The sequence below is a fragment of the Ailuropoda melanoleuca genome, chromosome 2 (genome assembly GCF_002007445.2).
Source record: "Ailuropoda melanoleuca isolate Jingjing chromosome 2, ASM200744v2, whole genome shotgun sequence".
Lineage (NCBI taxonomy): Eukaryota > Metazoa > Chordata > Mammalia > Carnivora > Ursidae > Ailuropoda > Ailuropoda melanoleuca.
The window spans coordinates 36,260,965-36,280,279 of record NC_048219.1 but is presented as its reverse complement, the minus strand read 5'-3'; the positions used below and the strand labels follow the sequence as shown (position 1 = coordinate 36,280,279).

At 45.7% G+C, this 19,315-nt stretch overlaps 2 protein-coding genes across 3 annotated transcripts in view; one reads left to right on the top strand and one right to left on the bottom strand.

The window, feature by feature from the left end:
• USP1 (ubiquitin specific peptidase 1) overlaps positions 1 to 4,549 on the bottom strand; it is a 96,660-nt gene extending 92,111 nt beyond the window's left edge. For both annotated transcript variants that reach the window (XM_019798017.2, XM_019798018.2), the window contains exons 1-2: positions 4,481 to 4,549; positions 2,330 to 2,627 (exon numbers count right to left, since the gene is read on the bottom strand). The gene's annotated coding sequence lies outside the window, so the exon portion shown is untranslated. The remainder of the gene's footprint in view (positions 1 to 2,329; positions 2,628 to 4,480) is intronic.
• Positions 4,550 to 16,297: 11,748 nt separating this feature from the next.
• The window catches only part of KANK4 (KN motif and ankyrin repeat domains 4), a 73,510-nt gene continuing 70,492 nt past the window's right edge, over positions 16,298 to 19,315 (top strand). The window contains exon 1 of the mRNA XM_034653590.1: positions 16,298 to 16,409. The gene's annotated coding sequence lies outside the window, so the exon portion shown is untranslated. The remainder of the gene's footprint in view (positions 16,410 to 19,315) is intronic.

Below are 19,315 nucleotides of genomic sequence, written 5' to 3'. Positions count from 1 at the left end.
CAAACAAACACATCTGGCCTTTTCTACACACACAGTTTGAGAATCGCTATTGCCGGGGGATACAGTGGACACAGATGGGAAGAGAGACATGGATACAAATGGGCAAATGCTCTGAAAAACGAAATGATAGACACAGAAGTACATTGGACTAGCAGAAATGGGGAAGGCAGAGGGAGGAGGAAGCATGTGAGCTGTGTCTCGATGAATGTCCGTAGGTGCAGATGATGCCTTTCTGGATATTGCAGGCAAGGGGCTCAGCAGGAGCTAAGGCAAGGAGTGCTGCTCACGACGTCTGTCAGAGAAGGCGGTCACCAAGCAAGACGGGGCAAATGCCCGTGTGTATCTGGGCGAGTGGGGACAGAGTACAGTGAGAAAGTGGCCTGGGAGGGTAGTGGGAGTCAATCATGATGACCTTGGAAACATGGTGGGCATTTGGGCTTTTCAGGAGGCCATAAAAAGCCACGGGCCTATTTTGAGCAGGAAACGAAATGATCATATCGGAGTTTTAAACGATAGTATTTGTTGAGCGAAACTAAATTTAAAAAATTCTCAGGCACTGGCTCTTTCAGAGACAAGAATTTGCCTCTTTCATCAGAATGTACAAATACACAGAGATTGATTTCCATGCCTGGATGAACACCGTGCAAAGATGTGCATGAATGAAGATTGCTCTGGAAAACCAATTTGCCTCTTTTCTCCTGTCCTCTCCTCTCCTCTCTCTTATTATTTCTTCTCTTATTCTTTGTGTCTCATTTACCACTTTCTAATAGTACTTCCTGTGATGAGGGAAAAGGCCTCTATCTGCACTCAGAGCTACCAGCCACTTGTGGTCACTGAGCCCTTGCAATAGGGCTTCTGTGGCTGAGGAACTGAATTGTAAATTTTATTTAATTTAAATTTAAATGGCCATCCAAAAAAAGTTTAAACAGCCACACGTGGCTGTTGGCTACCATATTGGATAGGGTAGAGATTTTATTACAATGAAAATAGGAAAGGAATAATAGAGATGCCAAGAAGTCTTCAGACAGGCTGTCATGGCATATTTGGTAATGAGAGCAGTCACAGTAGAATGAAGATGGCAAAGAATCCTGCTTTTAACTCAAAGATGTATGTTTTGGCCCATATGTGTCCAGTGAGCCTCTTGGAAAGAGGCCTGGGAGCCAGGAGCTTAGGATTGCGATTTTGATGTGTTTCTTCACACAGGTCACTGCCAGGGGAAGGGCAGGAACTAATGTCCACTGAGCGTTAACAAAACACCAGGCATGAGGTGTTAAGCATGTTTACAGATTACTACACTTGAATGTCACAGAAACCCATGAAATAGCATTTTTATTCCTATGTGATCGATGGGGAAAAGGAAGAGCAGAGAGGTAAGCAGTTTGTCCAAGCCACCCAGGTCACGAGGTGTAGAGCAGGTATTTAGATATTTAGAGCCAGTTCTAAGGCCAAAACTCTTTCCGCTGTACCTCTGGGCTTCCCTAAAATCTTCTGGGCATCTATTCCCTCCCTTCTTGCCCCCTCACCCCCACCCAGTGAGACAGGACAGGCAGTCTTCATGCTGTCTACCCTCCAGGAGGGTGAAGAGGGCCTCATGAAGGTTGGGAAGGTCCTGCTATGTTGACAAGGCAAACGTGCTGAGTGTGCACAAGAGAGGGAGGTGGCATTTTCTGAGAATACAGACAGGGCACAGTGTTCTGAGATGGTTCTGCACTCTCACTGATATTGAAAATACTTTAAATTTTTCCATTTAAGAAATGCCTGAGGCCAGGCCTGTTTCAATCATGTAAAAACCAATATCAGTTTGGAAAGGTTATCACGGCCTTGCCAATTCCAGTCAACATTAAAAATGCAAATAGTTAGTATTTAAATATAGCCTTTGGCCACCAGCACTCAGAACATCACCTAAACCACAGTGGGCAGCCATCTCACTGAAGACTTGGCCGGCTCACCAGGAAGTAAGCAGAGGATGTGCCTAAAAGTCTGCTTTAGACCAGGCTGATGGAGGCCCTCCGAGGCCCTTGAAGGTCTGGGTCCTCAGAGGTTGTGCGGCTGCAGTTGCTGAACCAGACAGAAACCCACTCACCGGGGCAGAGACCCCGTCGATTTTCTCTGTCCTTGCCTTCCCAGTACCTATCCCGGAGCCTGCTTCATAGGAAGAGCTCAAGGGATATTTATCGAATAGATGAATTCATTCATTCATCATCTTTTATGGGTCATCCCATCATATCCCAGGTATTCAGGGAAATCTCAAGTAATTTACCATCTAAGAAGGGTGGTAAGACGTGCAAATAAATCATAACAACATAGAAGAGCATAAAGTCAACCTTACCGTAAGTCTTAATTCTGGAGGTTTCTCAACAGGTGTTGAAAATGTACCAGATGAAAAATACTTGTGTGGTCAGACATCGGGATTCTGGGTGCTCTGGGACACGGAGTAACTAGGCAGTGAGATCAGCAATGGGAGCTTCGTGGAAGAGGTGCCAAGAACCGCCGCTGAGGGGGGCTCATGTCCTTGGTAGTCTCCTCCACTCAGACTGTAGGCTGTCTGAGGGCTGGACTGTGCCTTATTCAGCTCTGCACTCCAGTACCTCACATGGGGCCTGACACATAGTAGGAAGCAACATATGCTGAATGAATGAATGAATGAATGAATGAATGAACGTTAGGAATCCGTAAGGGATCACAGAAGAAGCAGCATGCATTGAGAGTTTAGTATGCACCAAACATTTAATATATAGCTTCTTAGTTAATTTCAAGAATCAGGGTGCAGCCAGGAGACAGAAACCACATCAGCTACCTGAACAGAGAGAACTGAACGTAAAGGATTGTTAATTGGGTATGAAGTCGTTAACTGAGCACTATAAAGTATAACCGAGCTAGCAGCTGCAGAAATCAGCTATCACCCTAGGGATAAGGGACCACAGGGGGGAAAGTTACAATTATTAATAGTTAGAGGCTTGGTAGAGAGACCTTGTGAGTTGGAACTCGGACAACTGAACAGGGGGCACAGGCAGACTGGAGCTGGTGTCTCTGATTGGAAGCGATGAACGTAATGCTCAGTTGAAAACCACAAACCGGCTTCAGCTACTGCAGTGGGAAGGCCTTGCTGTTGCCAGGTGAAACAGCATTGCTGGGATGGTGCTCATAGCCACCCCTCCCTGCTTCCAGACCCAGCTCAGATGTGATCTCCCCTGAGAAGCCTTCTTGATCTCTTCCTTCAGATGGGAAGCCCACAGGAAGCAGAAAGGAAGGCAGAGGTCTTATCTTCCCCCTCCAGCTGTGCAGCCCCCTCCAGCACCCCCACTGGCAGAACTTAAGAGGGAGCCAGCTGGACCAGCAGAAATGGGATTTGCAGAGCCCCAGCCCCGTCATCACAAAGCAGAGTACAGAAGGGTTTTGGAGCTGAGACGCCATGGTGTCTAACTATACAGGAGTTTTCCCATTAATGTTGCGATGTAGATACCGCTACTATTACCCCATCATACAGATGAGGAAACCGAGGGTCTAAGTAAGTCAAGGTGACTTGCCTAGTAAGTTGATGTGGCAGCAGCCTGATTTGAAGCCAGGTCCATCTGCTCTTAATGGCAATACTCTACCAAGTTTCCTTCACATTTTAATGTTAAAAAGGTGTCAGGGGATAGAACAGACTTGAAGCCCCAGTGCTGCTGGGTTGGCAGCTGGGGATGAGGTGGGATGGGGGGGGTTCAGGTGTCACCTAAACAAGCAGGGAAGCAGGCATGGGGAAGTCACAACAAATATCTCCCAGTGTGCCACTTTAATCTCTCACTTCACTGTCCTTTAAGAAAGTCGAGATCTTTGTTACTTGATTGAAAATTAGCCACTCAACAAACTCCTCCCCATCCTTCCAGACCCAGCTCAGATGCCACCTCCCCTGAGAAGCCTTTCCAATCTCTACAGAGCCAGCCATGCACCCACACGGTGTCCCCGTGGGATTTGAGGCAGATACCTGGGCGGGGTTTACTTGACTACAGGCCACACTAGATTGTGCACTTCTTGAGGGCAGGCCTGAGTCTGTCTGGGCTCTGCCTGACACATGGTGGGCACCCAATGTCTAGTGATAATTATAAAGCTTGTTTCTTCCAGAAACATGCTTTTGTGGGAGCACAAACTTGAGGACCATATTTTTTGACTCATTCTCTGCTTTCCAGGAGTTCTTGGTCTAGTGCCGAAGACATGTTGAAAAAGCACTGAAAAACAACCCCCCTGGTTGAGCCCTTCACTTCTTCCAAAACATCCTTCTCAGTCAGATGGAAATGTCACCATTGGGAGCCCCTGCTAAAACCTTCCAAAGACTTCCTGCTCTTAGGATAAAGACTAACTCCTCAACTTTTTTGTCCAGGACCTCTGTCATCTGTCCCCTGCTCCTCTTCAGCCTTGCATCTCATCACTCCCCAGTCCCTTCGCACCTCCTTCTACTCCACTGGACAGCTACTGAACCTCTTCAGTTTCCCCAACTCACCATGCTCTTCGCATCTTGGTTCTTTGCTGGTGGAGTTCCCTCTACCCAGAACCCTCTCTTCTTGCTCCCTTTGCCGGAATCACTCTAGCTTATCTTGTAGGTCTCAGCTGCTGAGTCACTTCCTCCAGGAGGCTATTGGCGGGGTAACTTGATGCCCCCGGAGCAAACTGCTCCTGATCACGCCTCTTAGCCTCTGAATTGTAATGGCCTGCATTTGCTCAGAACACTGAGCTTCCTGGTACAAGGCAGATGCTTTGTAGAACAGATCTGAATGAACTGAAAACTGCAAACAACAAAAAACTAAGAGAGGTCTCTCCAAGGGGGTTTAGAAGTCACAGGCTGCCTAAAACGTGGTAAGAAAACTCCCAGTGTCCAGGCGCCTGGTGAAAAGAGGACTTGGAATGGAGGGAAGGGCTCTGGAGCTGAAGGCAGAAGATCAGGGTCAGAGCCACAGTGATCTGGGGGCAACCAGTTGGACGCTGTGTTATTTTCCTCATCTCTGTGATAGGCAGTGTTTTCCTCCACCTTACTGGGTGCTACAGTTCACCCAGGAAATTAAACTGAGAAATGACAGTTTAGTGAGAGAAAAAACAAACAGAGTTTTTATGAGTGCGCGCAGCATGCATACATGTGGGAAAAACTTAGTGATGAGTGCCTCAAAAGGGTGGTTAGAGTCTGGGACATATATTACATAGCATCTTAATGAAGGACAATAAGTTTGTAGAGCAGTGATAAGACAAAGAGAGGTCTAGGCTTTCAGGGGCTGCCTATCGTGGGCAGGTCGATATATGGGGAGACGATTGGAAGATGAAGGCTATTTTAGCAGGTGTGTTAAGTAGATGCCTCTTGGTGCCATGTGTGAGCTGCTAAGAGTCTAGAGTTATCTCTTGCAGTTACGGGTTTAAGAGCTGTCCTCCTGGGTCCTCCCTTTCCTGGTGCAGGAGAGGGAGATACCTTTACAAATGGAAATTTATTTTCTGCTTTTAGGCAAATAGGGGGGAAAGGCAGAGCACTTTTTTGGTGTCTGTTTCTCAATTGTCTTCAGCCCAAGATAATCCTTATGACAAAATGGCAGACTTCGGGGTGGCATATTCTGATCCCTTACAGTCTAAACATGCTTTTCCTTCCTGCCAGGTAGAGTTGGGATGGGATGGCGTATGTGGGAATTCTGTGCAAACTGTAAAGTGCTCTATGAATGTCAGACATAACTATTTCCACAACAATCATCTCCAGGAGACAATGTAGGCTGCAGCCTGGCCAGTTTTAGTCTCAGCAGTCCAAACACAGGCCTCGAGCTTTCTAGCTCCTTCTCCCCTGGGGCCAGGCGGGGACTACTTGCAAAGACGACACATCAAAGCTCCAACAGTGAATTTTTATAATTCAATGTTGCACAAGCTTCCTTCTTGAGAAACAGAGTCTGGAGGAAAGGTGAGGAAGCTAATATAAACTTCCCGCTCCTCAGCCCCCACCCCCCAGGGCTGGCTCCTTGAAGACCCAGCCTGCAGGCCACTCCTGACTTTTGTTCCCCTTGTTTCTCTGTAGGACTTCCCTACTGTTATCTGTGGAAGCCAGAGAGACACACCTAATAAAAAGACCCAGTGCACTCCCATCGCCCCAGGCCCCCAGAGCAATAAATCAAAGGACAGAGCTCATTACACATGATTCAGCCACAGGAATGGGACATTCGGAAGAATTAAAAGCCTCCTGAAAATGACTCCTTAACAAAGCAAAAGACATCCAAAGAGTAAATATTAACGCATCTGCTATATGTCAGGTAATAAACATGTTTTACATTACTTAAGCCCAACCATCCCCATTTTATGGATGAGTAAATTGGGGCTTAGGGTATTAATACTAAGCGAAATAAGTCAATCAGAGAAAGACAATTACCATACGATCTCACTCCTAGGTAGAATTTAAGAAACAAAACAGAGGATCACAGGGGAAAGGAGTGAAAAATAAAACAGGACGAAATCAGAGAGGGAGACAAACCATAAGAGACTCTTAATCATAGGAAACAAACTGAGGGTTGCTGGAGGAGAGGGGGGTGGGAGGATGGGGTAACTGGGTGATGGACATTGAGGAGGGCACGTGATGTAATGAGCACTAGGTGTTATATGAGACTGATGAATCACTGACCTCTACCTCTGAAACTAATAATACACTGTATGTTACTTAATTGACTTTAAATTAAAAACAAAATAAAATGGGGAAAGAAAAAAAAAAAGAAACGTTTTAGTTGGATGGGTGAGAAGGTGGATGGGTGGGTAGACTGGGGAGCAGGGCACATAGGTAGGCAGGTGAATGAGCGGGAGGTCAGGTGGTCAGATAAGTGGATGGGAGAGTGGGAAAAGCTTCCTGTCAGAATCAAGAGAAGTGCTTACATCTCCCCAGAAAGACAGAGCTGTCACATGTGGTTTCATACTGAAGCCCCTCATAGGAAAGGGCTGTGTGTGTCATTAGGCCAGTGTAAGACAAGGCCAGGCTCTGGCACAGCTGTTCCCTGGACCTAAGATTCTAGAGAGGCTCTTTCAACTTTTAGTCGTGGTGTTGGAGTGAGAAGAGTCTTGGCTCTGCCATGTATTTACTGTGTGTCATCAGACACCTCTGTGCTCAGTTTTCTTATTTGTAAAATGAAGAACTACCAACCTCACAGTGCTATGAGGTTTAAATGATGTCACTCAAATACAAACATTTGTTAAATATTTGTAACAAATATTTGTATTAAGTATAAGTTCGTTTTCTTCTCTCTGTCTCCTAGGCAGTGTGAAAACTATTGCAGAGATGAGCTAAGACCAGTGAGAATCTCCCTGGAAGGGGAAAAAATCCAGGTGTAGCTGAGTTGCTCTGGCGCAGGCCTCACTTACTCCTCTGGGGTTGAGAATAGTTTCAGTCCAGGCAGCCAAGGAGAAATGTGTTTTCCCTTGAAATGAGGAAATTAAATGTGACTCTGACTCTTGGTGACCTCTGAACTGTAGCTTTGTTTCAGTGTCCTCAGAGAAACTTAGGTCCAGACCTCCCATGGCCCTTTTCTTTTGACTGAGAGAGGAACTGGTAGAGAGAAGTGGGGAGAGAGGGGACAGACAGGGGTAAGGGTTGAAGACCCAAAGCAGCCTACAGGCATATTTACTTTTCCTGACTCACCCGAAGGACAATGTGGAAGGAAAATATATTCCTTAGATTGTTTCAGGATGAGAGTATGTGTGTGCCTGTGTGAGTGTGTGTGTGTGTATGTGTGCACATGCTTGTGCGGATGGGGATGTGTTTGTGTGGGGGGGGTATAGTAGCTGGGTATGGACATGTGGGAGGATATGGGAAGGGGTGTGGGTATGGATATGGGAAGGGTACGTGGCTTTGGGTAGGTAGATGGGGGCAGGGAAGGGGATGGAGGGGAGTGAGTGTGGGGATGTGGGATGGTAGATGGGGATGGGGTGTGTGTGGGGAAGGAAGCGTGCAGAGTTGTGGGTATGTATCCGTCTAGTCACACTGAGGGGTTGGGCCTCAGGAAATGCATAAAATCATGTATGTCTAAGCATGGTTAATAAATTCTTCCTCACTGGAGATTTAATTTTCCATTCACTCACTCATTCATTTTCCTATAACCAACACTGACCTACAGTGAGAAAAACAAGAAATTAGTATCCCTGAGGAACTTACAATCTTGAGAGAAGATAAGACATGGATGGGTTTCATAACAATGATGAAAACATTTGCTGCATGCCAGATGCTGTTCTGGCACTTTCTGTGTGTATTATCTAATTAACTGCTCATAGCAACCTCACACAGTAAGTCCTACTGCTGACTCTCATTTAACAAATGAGGAAACTGAGGCCTGGAGTAACTGGCCCAAGGTCACACGGCTTGTGGGTGAAGCTCAGATTCCAATGCATGCAAACGGGCTCCTAAATATGTCACCTTAATTCTACACCATCTGTTCCCCGCTGACCTACAAGGGCTAGGCTTATGTCCTTTATAAAGGACTGGCTGCCAGGGAGCAGCCACCCAGCAAGATGCTTGGTGCTCTAGCACCTGGGAACAACTAACCCAATCTCTGGGCCCAATCTTCACCCATTCCTCTCCCTACATCTCTTTACTGTTTCTACTTCTCATGTCACCCCAAGACTAGGCAGGGAGGGGTACCAAGAGGAGACCAGTGTGAACTCAGGGCTCATCCGCCTCCCTGCAGGCCAGTTTCTCCACCAGATGTGAGGTGGGGGTACTGGTCCTGTGGTATTCTTTACCCCAAAGGCCTCCCTCCTCTGACCCTGGAAGCCAATGCCCATGACAGCAGCCGCAGTGGGGTCACTGGGCTTTGGAGCTGTGAAAGGATCTGACTTTAGTCCTTGGACTAAACATCTCCACCCATGGAGCTCTTGCCAGGCAGCGGAATAGGCTCTGGTGCTTTAGTACCTTATCTCTTTCAGTTTAAGTCCCACGACAGCCCCAGTGAGGTAAGGATTATTAGCAACCCCCCACCTTTACAGATAAGAAAACCAAGGCTCAGAGGAGCCAGTCAGATCAAGCAGTGATGCCAGGAGGACAGGCTTGTCTACACCTCAGAGCCCAGGCTCCAGGCCACGCCGCCATGCTTCACGCTGGGTTCTAAGCGAGTGCAAAGCTGGTCCTGACTCTCCACTGCCAGGTAGGGGAGACTGGATGGGTGGTGCTGGATTGTAGGCCACCTCCACCACTTAGGGACAGGCTCTGGGGTAGCAGGTCAAGTCTGCTAGCCCGAGAGTCCAGGGAGTCACCTCCACATAACCAAATGGAGGCAGTGCAGGGGAAGACCTGCCGTCTCTCCTTAACTTTGCCCCAGCCTGTCAGCCCCCCACATGCTCTTGTGGGGGGTCCTAGGGAAAGTGGCCTGTGAGTACAACTGAAAGAGTGGGTTCATACAAGCCCCCACCCCACCCCAGGCTGTTGGAGGCTGGAGCAAGGAGACCCCCCCTTTGAAAGTAGGTAATAAAAAGAGAGAGAAGAACCCTCCCCCTGTGGTTGTGCCTTCCGTCAGGGCTTGGGTGTGCTGACAGGATCCACAGAGGCAACACAGGGGCCAGGGAACCCAGTGACGGCTGCCAAAATGCCAGTGCCAGAGGTGGTGGGGCCAGCGGTGTGTGTGGCGGAAAGGAAGAGGACACAGAGAGGTCACCTGGCAGCTGACTGGGTTCGTCACTGACACGGGAGGCACTATTTGGGAGCTGCCAGAGACAGACAGCCATTCTGGTGGGGGGCACAGCTGAAATGCTAGTGGGATTACGCAAGTGAGTCCAATAGTGGAGTGACAGCATGCTGCTCGCATGTTATCATTTCCAGCAGTTAAAACCCTGATTTATAAAGGCTCCAAAAGCCTGTGTTCCTGCCCCAGGGCCAGTGGAGGTTTTAGAAGTACATTACAAATGTTGGCCATTGTTCTTCATAAAGGAACAATTCAACGAATAGCCGAAGGGGCGGGGGGGGGGCGGGGGGGGGACCTTCCTCCTCGGGTTTGTGTCCCACTCCAGGCTGTCCAGTACGGCATGGGAAGTCATCTGAGTCAACTCAGGCCTGCCAGGGACCTATGACCTACGGCCCAGCACAAAAAGGGAGCTGGGCCAATCAGAATCCCACCTCAGGAATTTGAACCAAGAAATGCTGAGACACGCAGGCAGTTAGCAGCTGGGCTGGAGGCCACAGGAATGTACTGGAAGGTTCTAGCCAGTGGAGTCAGAGCCACAGAGTCTTCGAACCACAGAACTGGTTAGTAGAAGGTGAGCAGAGAGCAGCGACTCTCTGGAAAGACAGGGAGAAAAGCAGCAGCAAAGAAAGAAACCACGTGGTCCATGACACACAGAAGCACCTAGGCACCTTGACCCTGGCTCCGGCCCTGACTCCACCTTCCTCCCTTTCCCCTAAGGGATGGGAGTGGCTCTCTGTTCCTGGAAACCACAGTGTCTCATAGAACAGGAGGCGACCTCCCTGCAGGATGGTGGGGGGATTCTGGGTTAAAGGAGACCTGATCTTCAGTCCTCCATGGCTTTGCAGGTTATAACGAAGACATTGAAGAACGGTGTGAGCAAGGTGGAGAGCCCAGGCATGATGATCAGCTGCCTCCCAACCCCACAGAAGAATTTGACTTTGAAGGCCTTCGCACATCTACACCATGCCTCCGGAAGGAAGGCAGTGCTGTGGAGTGGTTACTTAACCTTGCTTTGTTGCTAAACACCTCGAATCCCAGCTTCTCTAACCGTGGGACCTGGGTGCAAATGCACTCAGAAGTCTCAGTTTCCACATCTCTAAAATGGGGACAGAAGAGAGCCCCCTCCCTCAGGTTGTTGGGGTATTGCTGGGGAGTGTCTTGCCTTGGGTAAGCCTTCCTTTAGCTGCTGTGTATGCTGTATAAATGCCTTCATGAAGGGCAAGAGGTGGAATTAGAGGTTGAGGAATCTCCCTATAGAATTTTCTACCTGCAATGACCAGCGTGGGGCTGTCCACTGACAGGTGCACACCCCTTTTCTCTGTCACTCTCTGGGATTCAGTAAGGGAAAGACGCTGTCAGGGTCACCCTGGCTGCAGACAGGCCTGACTTAACCAGCCTTATTAATAGGAGCGTGTCCATTTCTGTCTTAAAATAGCCACACAAAGTTATTTAAAATGAGCTTCCAGGTGGGTGGTCAGATAGCTTCTTCTTTTTTCCCTTTTTATTGTCTTCCTTTTAGGAGAGTACAAGAACTCGCATATTTTTCTATTTCATTTACAGCAAAACAGTCATAACAGGAAGATCCATTGCTCTGTGTAACTTCCTGAGTCGAGGTTGGTCAGGCTGTCTGCGGGAGCCCCACAGTCAACTGCCACTCCCACCCACACCCACCCCTCACGTCCCTGGCTCCAAAAGGACCGGCCCTCACAGGAGGAGGAGCCTCACAGGGGGAGGGGCCTCAGCAGGGGAGCGTCACTGCCCTTGGAGTGGCAAGGACCTAACACAGGCTTTTGCCTCTATTCTAATCCTTTAAGCCATGGAGGGCCCCTGCCTTGAAGAAAAAGTCCCTTCAAACCCACAGGCCCCCTACCACCACCATTTCTTTCCCCCTACATGTTTCTTACTCTGCTCCCAAACCCTATTCAGCCATTACACCCTCCTGAACCCTCCATCCATTCTGAAGGCTCACATCACTTTTGTCTTAACAGAAGGCATCACTTCCTCTGCAGCTTTTCAGGGGAAAGTGGCTCATCCTCTCACACCCATTCTCCTGTTCAGTAGACACAGTCGCTGGGCGGTCCTGGCTCTTTGTCGTCACTCTGCACCGACACTTGTCCACACTCCATCTTTCTTTAAGCCGCATGCCATCCCACCGCTCTCCTCCTAAGCACTGAGAACTGTCCAAAGCTCACTCCCTGAATGCTTCATGGCCTGGCTCTCAGTCTTCCTCTCTAGCCCCGGTTGGGCATCACCCTAGGAGGGCTCAATGCCCAGGCAGACTACACTGCTTCTACTTGGGTCTTCTTAATTCCAAGGGACCTCACCTTCCCTGGACTTCAGCCACCACTCCCAGACCCAACCCCGGATCTTGTTATGGTTCCATTCGCCCATCCTTTTAAGTATCTCATGACCTCATACCCATGACACTGGCACTCTGATTTCCAAGAGACCCCAGCTCTTCGGTCCTTCTATTTCCTTCAGTCTGTCAGTGCTCCTGGTGGGAGTCCAGACCCTGTAGGTGATCCTGAACTGCATTCACACCAGTACCATCATTTCCCTTGTGTGGCTATCCTGCTATGCCTTCCTCCCCCCAACAAATTCCAGTTATTTTCTTCCAGTCTCAGTGGAGACCATTCAAGTCCAGCTCTTCAACCTGGGTCCTGCCCTTCCCCTGCTGACTCCTCTCTTCTCTGCTTCAACTCCCCCACTCCTCTCATATTTTCCTCTTGTTCTATAAACTTGTCTACATTACTCCCTCCGACAAAAGCCCTTCTAAGACCCTTTCTATCACTCTCCAATTTGACTGCCCCCCACTATAGTCTACTCATGTGTGACCCCCTTCCTTACCTCCTACGCATTCCTCAAACTAATGCATTCCAGTGTCTGTCCCGACAACTCCATGGAAACTGCTTTCCCTAAAGTCATTGTTCTAGGTACTATTACTGTGTAATAAATTACAAATTACCCCCAAACTTAATGGCATAAAACAACCATTTTACTATGCTCATTTATTCTGAGAGTAAGTCAGACTGGTCACATAATATAGCTTTTCTCTGCACCATGGTGTCTTTTGACCAGAGAACTAAACATGGCTTCTCTGCGTGGTCTGGCTTCCTTGAAGCATACCAGCCTAAAGGTAGTCTGGTTTCTTACATGACATGCTCTTTGGCTTCTCTCCCAGGGTTTCAGTTACCACCTATGTGCCATCAGCTCCCACATATATCCCATCACAATCCTCTTTCTAGCACCAGACTGGTGCTAGGTATATCAATTTCAGCATCAACTAAGTTGAACTCATGATCTTCCATGCTAAACCAGCTCCTCTCCTGGTATTTTTTCTCTCTTAGAGATACCTAGTTGTCCAAACTTTGACTCTTCCTTTTTCCTCACTCCTCATTTGATTATTTACCAAGTCATGTTCATTCTGTCTCTGAAATGTTTCTACAAATTTGATCACTTTAAAAATGAAAAGATTAAAAATCAGAGAGGTTGTTACTTCCCAAGATTAAACAGCTATCATGTATTATTCTTTCACCTGTCAATGAGACACATACTGAGTACAAATGAGTTCTAGGAACTGGGATGAAAAAGCTTGTAAAACATGGTTCCTGGTGCCTTGTATGGCAGAGATAGGCAAGTAAGCACTAGACTACTATAAAGTATGATAAATGCTGTGATTGTGGGAAGCACTGGATACAACAGGGGCAGTGAGTATGTCCTGTGGTGGGAGGGGTGAAGGTGGGGGCTTTATTAGTTAGCTATTGCTGTGTAACAAATACTCCAAACTTTGGGTAATTAAATCAACAAATTTTGATAGTTTCTGTGGGTCAGAAATCTGGGTCGAGTTTAGTTGGCTCCTCTGGCTCCAGGCCTCACATGGCTGCAGTCAAACTATGTGGGACAGCAATCATCTCAATATTTGACTTGGGGAGAAGAGTTTCACCCTGAAGCACACTCACTTGGCTGTTGGCAGGCCTCACATTCTCACCGGATGTTGGCCAGACCCTGAGTTTCTTGCCCCTCCAATGGGCTACACAGGACAAAGTACCTGACTTCTTTCAGAGCAAGGGATCTGAGAGAGAGTGAGAATAGGGGAAGAAGAGAGGGAGCCCAAGATGCAAGCCAGTCTTTTTGCAACCTAATCTTGGAAGTGGTAGCCTATCACTTTTGCCATATTCTATTTGTTAGAAGTGAATCACCAGGTCCAGCCCATACTCAAGGGGATGGGGTTGCACAGGACATGAATAAAAGGAGGAGGGGATCTCTGGGGGCCATCTCAGAGACACTCTGTCTCGGTGGTCAGGGGATATCTGAACTAGATTCAGAAAGAGTTAGCTAGGCTATGAGAGCTATGTAAGACTGTCCTAGGCAGAGAATGCTATACGTGAAACAACCCAGAAGGGAGAGAGAGAGACCTGAGGTTGGAAGAACTGCATGCTCGGGAGGGTTAGAGTGTAGGCTGCCGTCCACATGGAGATTGGAACGCAAGTGGATGTTGTTGAGATCTGTTTGATAACTAATTCTGTCATCCAATGCATCGCCTGTGCCTCTTGACTTAATATAAAACTTCTTACTTAATATGATATTGTCCACACTGTGATTTAACCAAGTTTTAAATAGTTAATCAACATTGACTATTTCGCATACACAACAAAGCTTCATTATATAAAAAGATAAAGAAATTGAACTTACAGTCTCTTTCCTTTTTACAAAACCTCAAAAATGCTCAGAATGCTTTTCCAGGAGAGCACATTTATAAATCATTACCAATGTGAAAGGCACGGCTAGTATTTCCAGTTATCAGTGGGTGGAGGTGACCTGACACTTTGGAATGTATTTATTTAATTTTTAAATAAAATTTTACATTGAGCTATAACACAGAAAAGCACCCAAATAAAGCACAATGCAATGGATTTTCAGAAAGTAAGATAGTTTCATAAATATTACCCAGTTTCAAAAAATACAACATTGTCACCTCCCAAATCTCCCTTGTGCCATCTCCAAAGATACGCACAATCCTGATTTCTATCATTATGATGTAGTTCTTCCTGTGTTTAAACTTTATCAAATGGAGCCTTACGGTCTATACTTTTTGTACTTGGTACTCATTATTCATTTTTTGTGAAATTCTTCCAATTTTTTTTTTACAATTTTTTAAAAAATTGTTGAGCATGGAGCTCAAACGCACAACCCTGAGATCCAGAGTTGCGTGCTGTACCGACTGAGCCAGCCAGACACCCTTTCCATATTGTTTTAAGTAGCAGTAGTTCCATTTTCACTGCTGTAGTCGTATTCCATTGAAGGACTTAACCATTGTTCATCCATTCGACACTGGACATAAACCTGAACAGTTTCCGGTTTAGGGAAATTATGAATAGTACTGCTATTGATATTCATGATTATGCTTTGTGATCTACATATGCACACATCTTCATTGGGTCTATGTCTAAGAGCAGAATTGCTGACTCACGAGTACACATATATTCAGCTTTAGTAGCTACTGACAGTTTTCCAAGGTGGCTGTACAAATTTACACTCCAGGAACAATGTTTATGAATTCCATTTTCTCTACATCTTTGCCAACACTTTGTATTATTAACATTTTTACTATAAGCAATTCTAAAGACTGTGCAGTGATACCTCAATTGAGGTTTAATCTGCATTTCTCTAATAACTAATGATGTTGAGCACTTTTTCATATCATTGCCTTTAAAATACCTTCTTTTGTGAAGTGTTTGTTTAAACGTTTGCTCATTTCCCTATTGAATTGTTTTTTTCTTATTCCTTTGCAGACATTCTTTATATATTGTATTAGTTTCCTAGGAAAGCCATAACAAAATACCACAAACTGGGTGTCTTTGACAACAGAAATGTATTTTCTCACAGATCAAGGTGTTGGTAGAGTTGGTTCCCTCTGAGGGCTATGGGAATCTCTGTTCCATACTTCTCTCCTAGCTTCTGGGTGGTTTGCTGGCAATCCTTGGTGTTCCTTGGCTAGTAGATCTCTGCCTTCATCTTCACATGGTGTTCTCCCTGTGTATGTGTCTCTGTATCCTCATCTCCCCTTTTATAAGGATACCAGTCACACTGGATCATAGGTCCATCCTACTCCAGTATGACTTCATGTTAACCAATTATATCTGTGACGACTCCATTTCCAAATAAGGTCACATTCTAAAATACTAGGGGTTAGGACTTCAATATCAATTTTGAGGAGGGACACAATTCAACCCATAATATATATGTTTTGAAAGCATCTCTCCCAGTCTGTGGTTTGCTGTTACACTCTTAATTATGCTGTGGTAGGTTAAGGTGACCGTAAATTCTTTCTCACTCTCTCCATTGAGAGTTGATGTTTATTACTCTTGCCTTCTGAATCTAGGCTTGCCCTGGGACTGCTTAACCAATAAAACATGTTGAAAGTGATGCCATGCCAGCTGGGCCTAGCCTTTGAGACACTGGGCAGCTTCTATTTCTTCTCTCTTGGAAGACTTGCTTTTGAGACACCAGTCTGTGAGAGACCTGAGCCAAATGGAGAGGTCACGTGTAGGTACTCCTGAGTTAGCAGCCCTGGCTGAACTCCCAATCAACAACCAGCATTAACTAGCCAGCCACTGGAAAGAGACATCCTGGACGTTCCAGGCCAAATGACTCAACCCCAACCAGCATAACATGGAGCAGCAGATCTGCCCAACTCAGCCCAGTCAACCCACAGAATCAGAAGAGGGAATAAAATGGTTGCTGTTTATGTCAGTAAGTTTTTTCCATTTGTTTTTAATGTCAATTAGTTTTAATGAACAGAATAAAATACTAATTTAATGTATCGTGTGTGTGTGTGTGTGTGTAGGGTTAGTGCTTCTGGTGTCTTGTTTAAGAAATATTTGCTTCCTTCTAGGACATGAGTATTTACCTATGTGATATTCTAGAAGCTTATTTTCTTTCACATTTTAATTCGTATTACCTAAATGATTTTTATGTATGATATAACATAGTGGGGGGCACATTCCTCCTGAATTTAGTAATAATGATAGCTCTTTTGAATTTAGAATTAAGTATGCAGTATAAAACACCAACAGAGTAGTAATTTTACATCATGAGTAAGTAAACCTTCATAATTATTTTACCTATTTTACCTATCTGCACTCCTATCACTCCCCAATAGGTCTCAAGACAGTGAAGATCTAGTTATTTGCTCACTCATAAAACATTTATTGAGAGCCAGGATTTACATTTATCTGTACTAGATTCTGAACTAGGTGCTGAAAATCATCCAATGAGATACAGGCCTCTCTTCATGTAATTACATCTTGTGGGGAAAATGGGCAATAGCACATAATTTAAACTGTGCTTAATGTATGAAAGAAAAGCAGAGATGCCATAGGAGTGGAGCCCAGGAACTCTTAAGTTATTCCTGGGGTTGGAGGTACATCAGAGAGATACCTTGCAGAAGTGATATTTAAGCTGAGATTCACAGGATGAATATTAATTATCTAAAGGAAGAATTGGAGGGACAGAAATTCTAGGCAGAAGAAAACATAGCATGTTTCCTAGGCAGGAAAGAACCCGGTGTGTTACAGGAATTAAGAGGAGTCTCATGGCTAGAGGAGAGATGATAAGGGAGACAACAAGTTGTGACTGAAGAAGCAGGAAGGGGCTAGACCTATAATCCTTCTTAAAGGAATCCAGACTTTATCCCAAGAGCACTGGATGCCTTTGAGGGGTTGTAAGCCAGGAGGGGCATGGCCAGATGTGTGTTTTTGACAATCACTAAGGCTGCCTTATAATACCATGTAGAACATGAGCAATGTCTGGCATAGACTTCAAAATGCCAGGGTGGTTCCAAGCATGGAGAAATCCCAAAGTCTTGAGTTATCAGGAAGGCCTTCATGGAGGAAGTACCATGTCACAGCAGAATCATTCAGATATGGGAAGACAGGGTGTGTGTGTGTGTGTGTGTGTGTGTGTATGTGTGTGTGTGTGTCAGAAGGCAGAGAAGGAAGTATCTAGATGTAGGGAGTAGCATGCACTCAGACACAAAGCTAGATATATATGGGACATGTTTGGGGAATAGTGAACTGTCCAGTCTGGCTGGAGGATAATGGGAAATGAAACTGGAAGTTTAGGTTGTGGACATGAAGGGCCCAGAAGGTATACATGAATACATGTACATACAGCCCATTCTCATCAGGTGCTGATCTGTGTTGGCAAAGTCGCTTACTTGCTAACATTTACTTGTAACCCCAACATCAATTCCTGTGGCCCTTTTGTAATCTTTTGTGGACATGTGCAGAGTGGTGAAAATCTGGAGTCACCTGGTGTGTGTGTTCACAGCTGATGTTGAGCAAGGTCACCCTCTGCCTTCTTGTTTCGGCTCTCATGCTCTAAACAAGTGTCCTTTTTGTGGTCTATTTAGTAGTGCTTTTTTACATTTTTGTGTTTTTTGTAGGCGATTTCACTGTTTAAAAGAGCCCCAAAGAATAGTGTTGAAGTGCTACCTACCTAGTATTCTAAGCACAAGGAAGCTGTGATGTGCCTAATGGAGAAAACACATGTGTTAAACAACCCTTGTTCAGGTGTGAATTATAGTGCTGTTGGCCACTAGTTCCTTGTAAATGAACCAACAATGTGCATGATGGGGATTAAGGAGTGCACTTGTTGTGATGAGCCCCGGTGATGGATCACTATATTGTACGCTGGAAACTAATATTACACTCCATGTTAACTACCTGGAATTTAAGTAAAAACTTTAAAAATAAATAGATAAAATAAAAATATAATGTATATATAGTTTTTTTTAAAAGATTTTATTTATTTATTCTACAGAGATAGAGACAGCCAGCGAGAGAGGGAACACAAGCAGNTGCTGGAAACTAATATTACACTCCATGTTAACTAACTGGAATTTAAGTAAAAACTTTAAAAATAAATAGATAAAATAAAAATATAATGTATATATAGTTTTTTTTTAAAGATTTTATTTATTTATTCTACAGAGATAGAGACAGCCAGCGAGAGAGGGAACACAAGCAGGGGGAGTGGGAGAGGAAGAAGCAGGCTCACAGCAGAAGAGCCTGATGTGGGGCTCGATCCCAGAACGCCGGGATCACGCCCTGAGCCGAAGGCAGATGCTTAACCGCTGTGCCACCCAGGCGCCCCAATGTATATATAGTTTTTAACCAAAAACACAAAACAAAGTTATATATTGATCAGTTGATGAAAATGTGCCCAGAGGCTTGTAGGAACCTAACCTGTATTTTCCCCTTGGGACAATGTTGAGTCTTAGCAATTTCAGTGTTTGTGGTCACTTTATGGGACTACTGGGAATAATGAGAACTGACTATATCTACGCACCAATTTCTCCCCTGACAGCTGGTTATTAAACATTATCAGTACACCTGCAGGCGGACCAGAGGCCCACCCTGCAGGAGGCGGAGTGGAGGTGTTAGTGAACCACACTATCAAGGCTCTCATAGCTGGGCAGTATTTTCTTGAAGTAGGATCTGAATGACACATCTCCTCATTAGCAGCAATTTCTAAACTCTCAGTTAGAGGAGGTTCAGTCTTTGGAGTCACTAAGACCCAAGTTTGAATCCCACCTCCCCAATTAACTAGTTGCGCTCCCCAGGTAAGTAACACTGTTATCCTTGATGGGAGAATAA